The sequence below is a fragment of the Equus asinus genome, chromosome 11, assembly GCF_041296235.1.
Source record: "Equus asinus isolate D_3611 breed Donkey chromosome 11, EquAss-T2T_v2, whole genome shotgun sequence".
NCBI lineage: Eukaryota > Metazoa > Chordata > Mammalia > Perissodactyla > Equidae > Equus > Equus asinus.
The window spans coordinates 36761314-36779105 of NC_091800.1; positions in this window are offsets into that span (position 1 = coordinate 36761314).

Sequence of the window (17792 nt, forward strand, 5' to 3'; positions counted from 1 at the left end):
AGTGTTGCATAGGGAAAGAATTTTCAAGAATCCCAGGATCATTTTTATAGCATTAAAATGCTTAATTTATAATGTTTAGCTACTCTTAGTGACATTATTAAATCCAAAAATATATCTGCCCTATAAGAAGAATAATACCAGTAAATAACACACTCAGAAATGAGTGGAAGGAAATCATAAACAACTTCAGATAACATTTAGGTAGTATAAAAATGAATGTTTATATTTTAACTTTTTAAATTTTAAATTAATTTTTATAAAGAACAGATAACTACAATTGGAGAGTATAAGCTAGAAATATTTCAGATATCCAATGTATGTTATAAAAGACGTAGCTGTGAATATTTATATTTCATTTAGTAGAATTGATACAAGTACTTCTCTCAGAAATTCAGAAAGATTTCAGTATAACAAACACATTAAATAAGACATATATGCATTTTTGTGCTATATTTTATAAGAATCCATTTTATTCTTTTAATAGAATGACAGAAAAACTTTCTGGATGAACTATTAGACGACAAAACTATTTAAACATCTCTAGCACCTCTATTCGTAGGAGACAGTGAAGCAATGTGACATGAGAACCTGCCATAAAACAATTTCCTCTGATTTGGAAAAGGAGTGGCACCAATAAAGAGTTTGAAATCTGTCTGCTTATTTGGCACCAAGTAGGGCATTACTCAAAGGTTTCTCCCTAGCTACTTTAATCCTACTTAGAGCTCTCACTGTTAGATACTGAAATATAGTTCTATTCCAAATTGTCATGTTCTCCTCCACACATTTGGCTTCATTCTATCGTTAGAACAGGAGGTGATTGGGGAAAAATATATTGTGTACAACTGTACATTTGCCAGTTAAATATATGACTATCTCACATGAAAATGTGTTTTATTGTTTACGTTTGTGGTAGATTAACTGCCATTTTAATTACACTTTGCTATGGACAGGGAGAAGCTATACCTTCAGTTTAGTCATATTATATAACATTAAATATGCCTCCAACATTATTTAAATTCTGTGTATGATAAAGATGTAGTATATAATTTAGTTTCTGTAGTGAACTAATTTCATATTTTGTTAGACATCTAATGGCCTTTTAAGCCAAAGGAAAATTTCACTCTCTTATAGTCAGCTTTCCTGTTCTAACATGACAGATGACTTTTTCTTGATAACTGGGGTAATTTTTGGGATTGCATTTTTTCACTATATCGCATCAGATTTAGGAAGTTTAAATCATGGAAAACCCCATAAAAGCTAAGTTGGGATATTAATTACATTGGATGAGTAGAATAAGTTCAAGCAAGTAAAGGATTCTGACAGGTATATAATTACTAAAAAGATGAAATGGAGAATATGAATGCCAGTGTATGAGAATGACTATTTCACTCCATAAGCAAATACTTAGGTGTATTGAAATGGTTATAGAAATAGATCTTGTATTCTTTTCAAATTTTCATTTTGGTTGTGGGTGATGTGGAGCAATTTTACATGTTTTTTTAATTATTTTTCTTTTTACTGAGGTAACATTGGTTTATAACATTATGTACATTTCAGGTGTATATCATTATATATCACTTTGGTTAGACTACATCATATTTACCACCAAAAGTCTAGCTGCCATCTACCACTGCACACATGTGCCCCTTTCCCCCTTTCGCCTTGCCCCAATGCCCCTTCCCCTCTGGTAACCACCCATCTGTTCTTCGAATCTACATGTTTGTTTACCATATTTGAGTGAAAACATACAGTATTCGTCTTTCTCCATCTGACTAATTTTGCTTAGCGTAATACCCTCAAGTTCCACCCATGTTGTTGCAAATGGCGAGATTCATCTTTTTATGGCTGAGTAGTATTCCATTATGTTTATATATAGCACATCTTCTTTATCCACCATCCGTGATGGCCACTTGGGTTGTTTCCAAGTCTTGGCTATTATGAACCACATTGCAATCAACATAAGGGTGCATCATCTTTTCAAATTAGTGATTTTGTGTCCTATGGATAAATGTGAAGTGGAAGAGCTGAATCATATGGTATTTCCATTTTAATTTTCTGAGGAATCTTCATACTGTTTTCCATACTGGCTAGTCCAATTTACATTCCCACTGACAGTGTAAAAACGTCCCCTTTTCTCCACATCCTCTCCAACATTTGTTATTTCTTTTGTTTTCTAATAAAAGCTGTTCTGACAGACATGAGGTAATATCTCATTGTGCTTTTGATTTGTGTTTCCCTAATAATTAGTGATGCTGAACATCTTTGCATGTGTATGTTGCCCATCTGTACCTCTTCTTTGGAAAAATGCCTGTTCAGATCCTCTGTCTGTTTTTGATTGGGGCTTTCTTTTGTTTTTGAGTTGTATGAGTTCTTTATATATTTTAGATGCTAACCCCTTATTGCATGTTTGATTTGCAAACATCTTCTCCCATTGTTAGGTTCTTTTTTCATTTTATTGATGATTTTCTTTGCTGTACAGAAGGTTTTTAGTTTGATTTGTTCCATTTTTTTAACTTTTCTTTTTGTTCTTTGTCTGACGAGACATCTTCAAAAAAATACTGCTAAGATGAACGACAAAGAGTGTACCATGATGTTTTCTTCTAGGAGTTTTACAGTTTCACGTCTTACATTCAGTCTTGAATCCATTTTGAGTTAATTTTTGTGTATGGTGTAAGAAAATGGTCTACTTTCATTCTTTTGCATGTGGCTTCGCAGTTTTCCCAACACCATTTATTGAAGAGATTTTCCTTTCTGCGTTGTATGTTCTTAGCTCCTTTGCCAAAGAATAGCTGTCCATAAATGTATGGGTTTATTTCTGGGCTCCCAATTCTGTTCATTGATCTGTGTGTCTGTTTTTCTGCCATTACCATGCAGTTTTAATTGCTATAGCTTTGGAGTATACTTCAAAATCAGGGAGTGTGATACCTTCAGCTTTGTTCTTTGTTTTTAAGGATTGCTTTGTCTCTTCATGGTCTTTTGTTGTTCCATATAACTTTTAAGAGTTTTTGTTCTATTTCTGTGAAGAATGTAGTAGGGATTCTGATAGAGATTACATTGAATCTATAGATTGTTTTAAATTATATGGAAATTTTATCTATGTTAATACTTCCAATCCATGGGCACAGAATATCTTTCCATTGCTTCCTGTCTTCTTCAATTTCTTTCAACAACGTCTTATAGTTTTCAGTGTACAGGTTTTTCACCTCCTTAGTTAAGTTTATTCTTAGGTATTTTTTTTCTTTTTGTTGCAATTGTAAATGGGTTGTATTTTTGATTTCTCTTTCTGCTAGCTCATTGTTAATGTATACAAACAACTGATTTTTGTACGTTGATTTTGTACTCTGCAACTTTACTGTATTTGTTAATTATTTCCAATAGTTTTTTTGGTGGATTCTTTAACATCTTCTATATATAGAATCATGTCATTGGCATAGTGACAACTTTACTTCTTCCTTTCAAATTTGGATAATTTAATTTATTTTTCTTGCTTAATTGCTCCATCTAGGACTTCTAATACTACGCTGAATAAGAGTGGCAAGAGTGGACACCCTGTCTTTTGCATGTTTGTGGAGGGATAGCTTTCAATTTTTCACCATTGAGTATGCTTTTCGCTGTGAGTTTGTCATATATGCCCCTTTATTATGGTGAGGTACTTTCCTTCTGTACACATTTTATTATTTTTTTTCATAAATGGATAATTGAATTTTGTCAAAGGCATCTATTGAGATGATTATGTGATTTCTATTCCGCATTTTGTTAATGTGGTGTATCACATTGATTGATTTGCACATGTTGAACCATCCCTGTATCCCTGAAATAATCCCACTTTTCATGATGTATGACCTGTTTAATGTATCATTGTACTTGATTTGCTAATATTGTGTTCAGGATGTTTGCATATATGTTCATCAGTGATATTGGACTATAATTGTCCTTTTTTGTGATGTCCTTGTCTGGTTTTGGTATCACAGTGATCTTGGCTTTGTAAAATGAGTTAGGAAGCATCCCTTTCTCTTCAATTTTTTGGAAGAGTTTGAGAAAGATAAGTATTGAATCTTCTTTGAATGTTTGGTAGAATTCACCAGAGAAACCATCTGGCCCTGGACTTTTGTTTTTAGGAAATTTTTGATTACTGTTTCAATCTCTTTGTTAGTGATTGGCCTATTCAGATTCTCTGTTTCTACTTGATTTGGTTTTGGCATGTTGTAAGATTCTAAGAATTGATCCATTTCTTCTAGGGTATCCAATTTATTGATTATAGCTAGTCATAGTATTCTCCTATAATCGTTTGTATTTCTCTGTTTTCCATTGTAATTTCTCCTCTTTTATTTCTGATTTTGTTTATTTGAGATTATCCCTCTTTTTCCTAGTGAGTCTAACTAAGAGTTTGTTCATATTGCTTATCTTTTCAAAGAATCAGCTCAGCTTCATTGATCCTTTCTATTGTTTTCTTAGTCTCTATTTCATTTATTTCCACTCTGATTTTTATTAATTATTTCCTTCTACTGACTTTCAGCTTTGTTTGTTCTTTTTCTTCTAGTTCCTTTAGATGTAACGTTTGAGTGTTTAGATTTCTCTTGTTTCTTAAGGTAGGTCTGTATTACTATATACTTCACTCTTAGTAGTGCTTTTGTTACATAACATAGATTTTGGTATGTTGTATTTTAATTTTCATTTGTCTTCAGGTATTTTTTGGTATCTCCTTTTATTTCTTCATTGATTCAATAGTTGTTCAGTAGCATGTTGTTTAGTTGCCACATATTTGTCACTTTTCTGGATTTCTTCTTGTAGTTGATTTGTACTTTCATAGCATTGTTATTGGAAAAGATGCTTGACTTGATTTCAATCTTCTTAAATGTATTGACATTTCTGGGTTTTTTTCCCAACATATGGTCTATCTTTGAGAATGTGCCATGTGTATTCTGCTACTTTTGGAGGAATGTTTTTTATATATATACAATTATATAAATTAGTATTATATACATTAATATTATTATATATTATATGCATTATTATATATTATATATAATATTATGTATATTGTTATATAAATTAACATATATATGTTAATTTGGCCTAGTGTTTCATTTAAGGCCACTGTTTTCTTGTTGACTTTCTGTCTGAGTGATCTATCCATTGATGTTAGTGGTGTAGTAAAATCTTCTATTATTATTCTGTTGCTGTCAATTTCTCTCTTTAGGTCTGTTAATAGTTGCTTTATTTATTTTGGTGCTCCTGTGTTAGGTGCATATATATTAATAAATGTTATATGTTCTTCATGGATTGTTCCCTTTTTCATTGTATATTGTTCTTTATTGTCTCTGGTTATCTTTTTTGTCTTGAAATCTATTTTCTCTGATACAAGTATAGCTACACCCACTTTCTTTTCGTTATCATTTGCTTAGAGTATCATCTTCCATCCCTTCACTCTGAGCCTATGTTAGTCTTTAGCACTGAGATGTGTTGCCTGGAGGAAACGTATTATTGGGTCTTCTTTTATCCTGCCAATCCAGCCAACCAATCTGAGCCTTTTAATTAGTGAATTCAATCCATTTACATTTAGAGTGGTTACTGATATATGAGGACTTAACACTGACATTTTATCTTTTGTTGTCTGGTTGCTCTATATTTCCATTGTTTCTTTTTCCTTGTGTTTCTGTCGGCCATATTAGTCTGGTCGTTTCCTTGAAGTGTTTCTCTTTTTAAATATTTTGTGACTCTGCTCTGAACTTTTGCTTTGTGGTTATCATAAGGTTTATATAAGAAATCCTGTAGATGCAATAGTGCTTTTTCTGCTGATAACCTCTTACCTTTATTTGCCTGTGCAGGCTCTGTTCTTTTCTTCTTCCCCTCTCTGTCTTTATTTTCACAAGTTATCCCTTCTTTATTATGAATTTGTTATCAAATTGAAATAGTTATAGTTATTTTTAATGCTTTCTTTCCCTTTACTCTTTATGTTATTACTAAGTGTTTACAAACCTATTCTGATAGAGTTGCAAACTTCTGATTTTATCTGTCTGTTAATCACCTTGTTTAAAGCTTTGTATATTGTTGCATTTTTGTTTCAGGTATGAGAGCTCTTTTCAAGATTTCTTCTAAGGCAGATCTAGTGGCAATGACCTCCCTCAGCTTTCGTTTGTCTGAGAAAGCCTTTAGTTCTCCTTCATATTTGAAAGATAATTTTGCTGGATTGAGCATTCTTGGTTGGCAATTTTTATCTTCCAATATTTTGTACATATCATTCCACTCTCTCCTGGCCTGCGGAGTTTCTGCTAAGAAATCCACTAATAGCCTAATGGGGATTCCTTTGTTGGATAGTGTCTTTTTCTTTTTCTTCCCTGGTCACTTTTAATATCCTCTCTTTGTCATTGACTTTTAACACTTTTATTATAGTGTGGCTTGAAGAAGATCTTTTTGCATTGAGATAATTAGGTATTCTCTTAACTTCATGTACTTGTATATGCAGGTTTTTCCTCATGTATGCAAGTTCTCAGCTAGTTTTTCTTTAAATAAGCTGTATGCTCCCTTTTCCCTCTCTTCTCCTTCTGGGATACCCGTTATCTTTATATTACTTTTCCTAATTGAATCAAACATTTCTTTTAAAATTTCTCCATTTTTAAAAAATCTTAATTCTCTCTCCTCTTCCACCTGAATCATTTCTAGATTTCTCTCTTTGAGCTTGCTAATTATCTCTTTTACCTGATCTGTGCTATTTCCTTTGACTATTACTTTTATCATCTCACTTATTGAGTTCTTCAGCTCCAGAATTTCTATTTGGTTCTTTTTTAGAGATTCAATCTCTTTCATGAAGTACTCCTGTTCATTAATTTTATTCCTGAGATCATTGGATTGTCTTTCTGACTTTTCTTGTAGCTCATTCAGTTTCTTCATGACAACTATTTTGAAGTCTCTATCAGTTCATCACACTCTTCCATGACTTCAGGTTTGGTTCCCAGAAAACTGTCATTTTCTTTTTGAAATACCATTTTACCATAGTTTTTTCATGGTGCTTAATTGGTTGTTCCTCTGCCAGGGCATTTGTAGTAGTGAACACTTTTCTTATTTATGTGAGGCTTTGTTTACTTTGATTCTGAGCTACTTCTGGTTGTATTTGAAAGCCCGTGCTTTCCACCCTCCATTGTCTCTGCCGGAGGTGTCCTCAGTGCCCTTGTTGTGCTACTTGCGACTTTGAGGTTGCTAGTGCCTTGTTTCTTACTATATCACTACAGTCATGGGCATTTCCACCATGGTCACCAAGCTGGTAATCACCTCTGCTGCTTCTGAGGTTGCCTGGATCATGAGTGCCCCACTGCAGTTGGGGGAGGGGGAGGGAGGAGCAGGAGAGATGGGGTCATAGGTACCTCTGTCACATACAGGTTTATTGGGTCTACAGGCCCGATTGCCACAAGTGGGGGCACTGGAGTTGTGTATGCTGCTGTGGTTTGGGGGGAAGTGGGGTTGCGGGCTCTGTTGTTGTTACTGGGCTCTTCACAGCCTTGGGCAGTGCTGTCACATGCTTTGCCTGCACTGCTCCTCCTGGGTTTTCTGGGGGTGCTAGTACTGCCACTGCTTGGTGTGCTGGATTCACAGATGTCACTTCCTCTGCCAGGTAGTCCAGCATTGCAGATGCCACCACCAGCACCATGAGGGAAGGAATACCTGGGTCATGGGCACTGCTTTTGTTCTTGGTGCATCTAGTCTCAGGTGCCATGGTGGTTCCTGTAGCCTCAGGTTGTAGGTGCTACTGACACTACTGGGGGATGAGGAAGGGTGGAGTCATGAGTGCTGCCATGGTAGTTGGAGCCTTTTGTCTTGGGTAATAGCACAATTTCTGGAACCTCAGGTCAGAGGCACCTTCATCACTGCTGGGAGCACCAGGGTCTTGGATGCATTCTCCAATGCTTACAGGGCTGAGGTAGGATGCATCACCACAAGGGCAAGGGTAGCATGCTTGGTTGCAGGTACTGAAGTGGTTCCTGGAGCTTCCAGGAGCATGGTCTGCCTCAGTTCCTGGGACCTCCCTTCACTAGCATTACTAAAGTTCCTGGAGTTTCTGGTCTCAGGAGCTGCTGCTGCTGCTCCCCTGCTTTCACTGCCTCTGAGGGGGCAAAAGGGGCAATGCACTGTGGTGTCATTCTGAATTTTAAATGTTAATTAACCATTTTATGGTTTTTCTCTTCACATTCTTTGCCTGTCATCTTCTTTTTTCTTGTATATATTGGTGTTTCCATTAATTTTTCAGAAAGTAGGTAATTTTGATAGCCAATTCAGAACAAAGAAGAGTTTTTAAGTAAGGGGAACCTACATAAGCAAAGGAACAGCATGAGGAATGGGCATCATGTACTAATTGGATAGTGATGGTTCATCTGACTAGAATCAAGAACGTGCATTGGTAAATAAGGAAATTATTTAGATGAGTAAGATAAGAGCTAAACAGGCTAAAAAGAAGGAAAAATTTTCCAGATATGAGTCAGTGAATACTAAAAGTATAAAAAGTTTTAGAATAGAATAAATGATCTAAGGAATGTGGTCTGGTGGTAAGCAAAGTGGTTTGGAAAAGAAATTGGAGACTGGGAATCCAGATAAAGCATCACCTACTGCAGCAATTCAAGGTAAAGGTTATGAAGGTCTAGAATAGTGTGGTAATCTTACTAATGGCCACCTAGAAAGATATCCTCATCCTAGTCCCTGGAACCTGTAAATGCCACCTTATATGACAAAAAGAAAAAAAAGAAAAGAAAAAAAGATTTGCAAATGTTAAGGATACTGAGATGTGGAGATTATCTTGGATTATGTGGGTGGTCCCTAAATGCAGTCACATATGTCCTTATAAGAAGGATATAGACGGAGATTTGACATCCAGGAGAGGAGAAAGCAATGTGATTAGTAGTAGAGATTAGAGTGATGTGTTCACAAACTAAGGAATGCTGCCAATCACTAGAATTTTTAAGAGCGAAGGAATGATTCTCCCCTGGAGCCTGTGAAAAGACCGTGGTCCAACTGCCACCTTGACTTTGGCCCAGTGAAACTTATTTCCATCTTTTAGTATCTAGAACTGTGCGAATAAGTCTCTATTGTTTAAGCTACTGTATGTGTGGTAGTTTGTTAGTCACTTTGGGAAACCAAGACCAAAGGAGTGCTATTTAATTGCTTATTGGGGAACAATGTTCACAATCTCTTATGGCAACTATGGCATTAAGGTAATATTAAAACATTTAAGAGCAGACACTTTGAAATATATCAGATATTTTTAAATACCAAACACAACCTTTCTTTGGAACTAGGGGCAGGTTACCTAATGTCTCTAAACATTAGTTTTCTCTCCTGTACAGTGGAAATACAGATCATTAGTTTACAGAATTAACATGAAAAGTAGATAAGAAAGCATATGTGAAATATTTTGTAAAGCATAAATGTACCCCAGATGACAATATAATTATTGTATTATTTTATATATATTTTCACTTCTAGATCCTTAATTTCATGTAGACAAAACTTTGCCGTATTGATCTCTTTATTCCATGTACTTATAACCTAACTGATGTTCAACACGTTTTTTATCCTTGAGGAAGATTTGCCCATGGCTAACATCTGTTGCCAGTCCTCCTCTTATTTTAGCCTGAGGAAGATTAGCTCTGAGCTAGTATCTGTGCCAATCTTCCTCTACTTTGTATGTGGGATGCCTCCACAGTACGGGTGAAAAGTGGAGTAGGGTTGTATCTCGGATCCCATGAACCCCAGGCTGCTGAAATGGAGCATGTGGAACTTTAACCATTTGGCCATGGACCCAGCCTCAACCCATTTACTTTTGAGTAGATAGACGGATAGATAAATAGGGAGGATGAGTAATAAAAGTCATGTTTTTCAGAATTCACTTACTAACAGCAAATGGAAGAGAAAAATTTAATTTAATTTTTACCACTTTATTTTACCTCAAAATGTCATTTTTAATGGGGGTTTAACAACAACAACAGAAAGCTTTAAATGACTCCTTAAAATTACCCACAGGGAAAAGTGAAATTAGGATTTACTTAGTCTTGTAAATGGTGAAAATCTAAGGTACGGGATGTAATAATACCCAACAGAGGGCCTGATACCAGATTTAAAGAAAACCATTTTGTTTTATGTAACAAATGTAGAAATAGTTATAAAAATGTATTCCAAAATCATGTTGTCTTTAGCGCCACTTCAAGTGATATTTTGCTGTGTTTATAATGATTAGATTTGTTTCTGGAAAATTACCAGATGCTCATAACATTAAGGTCAAATCAATGTTTATTCTGTGTTTAGGAGGCCACACACCAATTCCAGTTTTTATATTCCTTCTTTAGGCTCTTGTTGCACTTGATAAATTTTCTATCTACTATCAGGTGTCTAATTAGTAAATGTTTTGCCAGCAGTGCACATAGCATTTCTTCACACAGTTAAGATTTCCTAATGGTTCTCTTAAGCACATTCCCAACATATAATGCTGCATATAGATTCATGTATGCATATTCTCTGTCTTATCATGTACTTACTTCTTCAGTTTATTTTATTTTAGATTTACAGATAATGTTATAAAGCACTGTCTCATCTTTTTCTATCAGGTGTCCACATAGTAATGTGCAGTAAGTGTTATCATCAGGGTAAAAATGTTGTTTGGATAGAATGTAACCATTTCAAGCTGTGTTATAAGTAACAATAAATATCTATCACAAGCATAAGTGAATTGGATGAAGTAGAAGACGATACAATTATATTTTAAACAATGTAGATAGTTATTTGATAAATACCTTTATCATTACATTTCTTTGCTTCATCCTATAACCAATTTTTCACATATATCATGACATGTTTCCTCTACTTTGAAGGTGCTAATATGCATACAACTGAATGTTTAAAAATGGAATTTAGGGGGGCCGGCCCGGTGGCACAGCAGTTAAGTTCGCAAGTAACGCTTCTGGGCGTCAGGGGTTTGCCGGTCCAGATCCCGGGTGCGGACATGGCACTGCTTGGCAAATGCCATGCTGTGGTAGGCGTCCCACATATAAAGCAGAGGAAGTTGGGCATGGATGTTAGCTCATGGCCAGTCTGCCTCAGCAAAAAGAGGAGAATTGGCAGTAATTAGCTCAAGGCTAATCTTCCTCAAAAAAAAAGGAATTTTTTTAAAGTAGTCACATTGCTTTACTCTCAAGTATCATACCACATTAGAATTATTTTAGATTGAGATAAATTATATTAGCCTTCCTGAAAAAGGATGATTTACATGCAGTCTTATAACATATGTAAGTGTATAGAAAAGATTATAGTCCCTATATAAATTTTATTGTAAGTCATGGATTACGTAAAATCTACAATCAACAGTATCCATAGTAAAAACTCATTGTAGCTTTACTGGAAGTTATTGAATTCTTGTGAAATGAATTTCAGTAAGGCATTAATATTTGGTGATTATCAGAAGAAAATAGTTTAGAAACTTGATTGCCAATTATAGCCTATTTAATTCATAAAGCATGTACTGCATTTCATCATTTAGAGTGTTTGTAACATATTCCTATTAGGGAAACGATGTTCTAAACTACTACTCTCAGCCAATCAAAATCGCTTTCATGACACCAAGCTAAATTCCTTTCTATGACTTCAACATCATTTTTAAATGTGCTTGAACCATTTGTTTGAACTGAAATAAAGTCATTTCAAAAGAATGTTCTCACAAGATCATTATCTTTGAAAGTACGCTTTGGCTGTGACTAAGCATTTTTGGAGAATCAGAGCCCATTATCTGATAGGATGCCATATCTGCTGACATTTACTTTCAGTTTTAAGCATCACCGTAAGAATTTCTGCTGTTGTTCCACGTTAAACATTACATTAATACTTTTGACACATGAAACATTATTAATATATCCTCACTGAATTATTTATAGAAATATGCATCCTCAATATTATTTTTGGGCTCAATTTCATACAATCACAAGCATTGAAGTCTTTATGAGTTATATAACAAGAAAATCATCAATATAAAATACATACTGCACACTAATTATGTGAAGAGTTCATAATCCAGATAGAGAGAAAAGGTATGTTATATTTGAGACCCTGATATCGCTGCCTGGACACCAAGGGGATGAATCAGATGTGACTCTTAAGTAAACATCACTATCCTCAAATCTACTTTGTGACTCAGCGTTTTTATCATTCTGACTGTCCTTAAAAATGCTCACTGGAAGGCCAATGGTTTATCTGGACATCTCTAACTCCATGCTGTCTATGGAGCCTGAAATCCTCAGCCTAACTCTTTTCGTGGACCAAAATAGCATTGTTGTGGGGTTGGTGATACTCAGCCACCACGGAAAATACAGGCCCTTTAGATCTCTCTTTTTTTTCTGCTTCAGGATTTTCACTCATTTCCTTAGTCATGTCCTTCCAGATCAGGGTCTGCCTTCTCACTTATATCCTCTTTCCCTCTGCATCATATGGAACTTCCATTTCATTATAAACAAATATCAAATTCTTGTTCTTTTTGTAGAAAAGTCCCTCTTCTTGCTTAATTAAAATATGGCTCCTTCCCATTGATGTTTTTCTGCAGACTTGTCAATGAGAAACTGTTCTTTCTCCAATATTCTACTTAATACAGGGCCTAGAGGTGGAATTACCTTACTATTATTTGCAGACCACTATTTTCAACTTATAGAGAATAAACTCTGGTCTTTTGGGATTTTATTCAATCTCATTCCGTCACTTTCATTATTTGCTATCCGTGACATCTTTTAACTTCCAGAGTCAATTCTCTATATTTATTGAGAAGACAGGTAAAAAGAATTGCTGTTTTATTCACTACCACTAAGTATGTTATTACCCAGAACTGTTTTTAAATCCATCTAGAATACTAATTAAAATATAAAGGGAGAAGTTCCTGGGCTTCATGAAATTGAATTGCTTTTACTTCTGCTCTATAGCAGTAATCACACTCTATACATTTTGAACACAAACAACTATACTACTTTGAAAATACTAAATCTATAAGCCAAACATTTAATATAATGTCTTGTCTTTTAATGTTTTCCTTTCTTCATTTCTGGAAACAACTGTTTTTTGACATTCTCACGTCCTCTGTTCTCTTACTCCATTTTGTCAGTATCTGACAGCCCCTCCTTGTACTTATATAAAGTCTAAGAATCATGGGTCAAATATTCAAACACATACAGTATGTTTTTTGTAGGAGTAACAAAGTCAAGGAAGATAGAAGACCCGTATCATGTTCATGGGATCATCAGCAGTTGGAAGAGAATGTTTTTGTTGAGAATTAAATTCATAAATTATGTGAACATTTGTGTTTGGCTGGGTAAAGTAAGGAAACGTGAAAATATTTTAGACATGGGTTTAATAAAGACAATTAGTTAAAAAGTTTTTGAAGTGGTAAAAGACCAAAATGTTAAAGCAGATGCTGAAGGAATTGACAAGAGAGAAGTAATAGTATCTCATCAGGAGATTGCTTGTACCTTTAGGCTGGAACTCACCATCTCTCACTGACTGCTTAAGTAGGGACATTGACCCTTTCTGTGCTTGAGCCACTGATGAAGTGTTGCTGCTCTTGCTATCATTCTTATCGTCTCCATCAGCTACCTGCCACCTCTTCTACTATTAGGGTTAGAATTAAGACACTTCTGTTTCCCTCCTGATTTTTGATTTCCCAACAGAGCCTCAGATTAGCAGAACCTAATGTGAACTCATCATGCAACGAAGTCTGAGAAATGTAGTTTACAGATTTTTCAGCTCCAGCACTCAAAATTTAGCACAGAGGGACATATATGGGGCTTAGCAGACATCAGATAAATAACCAGCACAAGGTTTGATTGTGAAAACCAATAGAATCCAGATTAAAAATTAGAAATTTCTTTGTAAATCTGACAAAGCTGTTCAGAGTTTACCTAAATTCTTCTTTCACTTTTCAAATTTCCTAACGTAGTCATTCTTGTTGCAAGTGATCCTTCCTCTTTTGTAGGCACCATTTTTCACTTGGGAATCAACGGAACTGTGATTGGCAATTGCTGACTTTACATGGATGGCATCTTGAGTCCTTTATGCTTTAAAATTCATGAAGCAGTCAGACTAAAGTCATAACAAATAGGCCCTAAAGGGAACAGCCTTCGCCTTAGATAAACAAACTTGTGCAAAGCAACCCAATTTTACTGAAAATTTCTAGAAACTCATCCTATTGCATGTGAATGAACAACTTTACAACAGTATTATAAATCACATTGACAGATTAGAGCCTGGTGGATTTTGCTTAATCCCAGGCATGAGAAAATATTTATCTTTTCATTCAATTGTTCCAGTAACAGATTTATTTTAATATTTCCTTTCGATATCATTCTCTTTAAAAGGTAGTCATAAAACTATCTTTAAAGTTTCAATTAATATATTAATTTAATACAACCACTTAGTTTTATAGAATTAGTGGAACTAAAATAGATATAATATCTTTTCCCACCCCTCTATAGTTTATCTCATTATACTTATCCATTTTATTCATTCTTAGTGTATATTTATTTTATTTTTATTGAATAATAGAAAAATCAAAATACCATCAGTGTCACCAATTACACAATATAAACCATATACATAGATAATCTTATATAATTAAAACTGTTTGTGTCTTATTGTGCTGAAATTAAAAGGCACAAAAGTTAAATGTCTCTTGTATATGCTGTTGACATTTCTTATACCTAGCATATGATCTCATTTTTTCCCTAGGAGAAATAATAGATTTACATGGGTCAATCTAATCTCTAGCCCTTTATTACCAAGAGAGGACTTTTTCTGTGAAAAGATTGGCTCAGTTCCTAGAGAAAATGAGGAAATCACATAAATCAATTAAGGTTTATGAAAAAGCATCAGAAACAGCTTAATTCAGAACCTTCTCTATAACAAAGTACTTGAAGTCCCAGGGTTCTCATTTATTTATGGATTCTTCCTCATTTATTCTTCTTCCAGGAATTCTGCTGAAAGAACCAGACCTGAAACTGCATGAGAAACTCTTACTTTGCAGGAAATATTTTTTAAATCCCATTCAAAATCTGGAATTTCAAAGAGTCTAATATGTTTACCATGAGCCACATGTTGCAGTTTAAATTAATCAAAATTAAATAAAATTTAAAAATTCACTTGCACCAGCTATATGTCATATATTCCACAGTTATATGTGATTAGTGGTGATTGTATTGGATATTACAAATTATGAACATTCCCTTACAATGGATATTTCTATTTGACAGTGTTGATCTAGAACAAGAAAAGGGAAAAAAATGGTAGTTTTCCATTTATGATCCCAGGTACTCATCAGAGTTCTTTCTTTTTCTCACAACACCTAATAAATATGTTCTAAAATAAAACATAGAATATGATTCTAATGCTTATTTAGAGATAAGCTATCTTTGGTACAGAAAAGAGTAGAAATTAGAAGACGTCAAAGTTATTATTTAGTTTGAAAACCTATTGCCTATTCAGTAAAAATCAAAACTTCCACATACTTTTTGAGGTATATTCTATTCTTAAAAAGAGTTAGTCATGAGTTGACACCCGTATGCATTATGGGGTGGACTCATAATGGAATAAATGTCATACAAGGACTATTAATCCTACATATTCTTCTACAGGGTCTTTTGTTTCTTTCAACATAAAATAATCCCACTGAAACATACCTCATTTCACCATGTTGGTACATGTTCTGTAGAGCAGAAGTTATAAGCAGTTAATTCCAGCACGATAACCGGTTATAAATGGAACACCTAAGTGAAGAATGGATTGTCTAGTTGAAAGATGGTCAGACTCCAAATTCATTTGATTCTAAAGCTTTATTATAACCACTAACATTTAATGAGATGTTTTTGTTTTGAACACAACGTTATGGCTATTGTTTGGTCCTTTATTCGGTTCCCTTTTTCAATAGTGAAGTGTGAAAACATAATCCATGACTCAAGTATGCCTCAATATTTTTGGATAAGATTGTTTTCTATAGTTTAAAAATGGTTAAAGAGAATATTAAAAATTGGATATACTAAAGGAATTCTTCCTGAGATCTTTAATATTCAACAACTTGGTTATCACTATTAAAAGATAATTTCCTTAGTTCGGAAACATAGGAAAAGTTCATAATATCTTCCCCATGTGATTATTTGGGGCTATTAAATGAATACTACAACAATTAAAAACAAAATAAAACAAATACTAATCTCTTTCATTTGTTAATTATCTTATTTTAGCCTGGGAGACTGGAAATATGAATTATATATCATAGATCTTCAAGAGTATTTCTTAACAACTCAAAGAAAAAAAGTTAAATTAATAAATTTTAATGGTACAAATTTCACAAATTTGATTTAGCGACTGCTCATATCATATAAAACAGTATAAACTAGAATATAAACTCTTTGTGGCACAAAGTTTAATATGCAGTTAAATTCCATGAATGCTCAGTCAAGGAGATGTACAGATTGCAGTTGTCAATAACAGATACTCAGGAACTGGAGAATTTATGGGATATTCCTATATGAGGAAGAGATTGCAGGATTATCTACATGTGTAGCATTGAGAAGCAGAGTCTACAATACACATAGTTTATACTGCAGAAGACAGGTTGGGTATAGTTGTAGACATGCATGTTTTGTTCTGTCCAGTAGAAGTTCTGTTGTCTTTCCTCTCACCATGCAGAAAAATTAAATTTGCCTCCATTTAAGTATTTACATCAACATTCCTGGTCTATAAATGTGTCCATTCTTTTTATTATCTTTCAACTGGTTATAAAATCTGCCAGGTACTTTCATGAGTTAAGTAAAATCTTTAAACCATGTTTATTTTCATATCTGCATGACTGCCATGGTTTTCATTTATGCAGAAAATTATTTTCAAAATAGTCACTCTTATAGTTGGTGTCCTTCCACTAGGATGACTTTCGGAAGGAAATGGAAGTAGAGACATCTCAAGGCCTTGTGGTGCCCATGACGAAACCTGCTTCTTCTCTTCTTTTGGTATCATAAACAAAGAGTTAGTCAGAAAACTTTGCTCCATCTCTTCACACCCTCCCTTCCCATCTACTGTCAGAAACCAACAAAACAATTTTTCATTAACTTTAAATAATAAATAAGTGAGGTCTGTATTCATTAGGAATACAAGACGAAGAAATTAACAAAGATGAATGATTCTTTATTTGGGAGCAACAGGTACTTTTTGGAGAATATTAGAAGTTGGAATTGGATGCCAATATTACTAATTCCTGTATCAATGACAACTGTTACCTAAAAAATCTGGAAAGGGTTTTTTTGTTTTTCCATTTCTTATTGCTTGATGAGACTTTGTAGAATAGCAAGCACACCTCCTTATCTCCTCACCAGTAAATACTTCAAATTGAGTATTGAGTAATTTCATCAAAATATCTGCTTGCTTATAGAAATTAGGTACATTTAAATAAATTATAAACTTCTATCATATATATTGAGCATTTACTCTGTGATATAAAGCTTGTAATGCTAGGGTTATAATGATAAGCAAAACAGAGAAGAATCTAAAAAATACAAATAAATATACTGCAATTTAAAATCAGTAGTGCTAAATGTTATAAAGAAAAACATAGTACATAGGGAAAATCTAGTCTTGTGTGTAGGGCAGGGATTAAAATCGGGTGATCAAGGAAGTCACAGATAGCATGAAAGTTGTTCATGGATTCAGATGTAAAGTCTTGAATACACCTAAGAAGAAGACTAAATGCAACTGCTGGCTAAGGGTTTCCTGTCTTCATTAGATCACAAGGA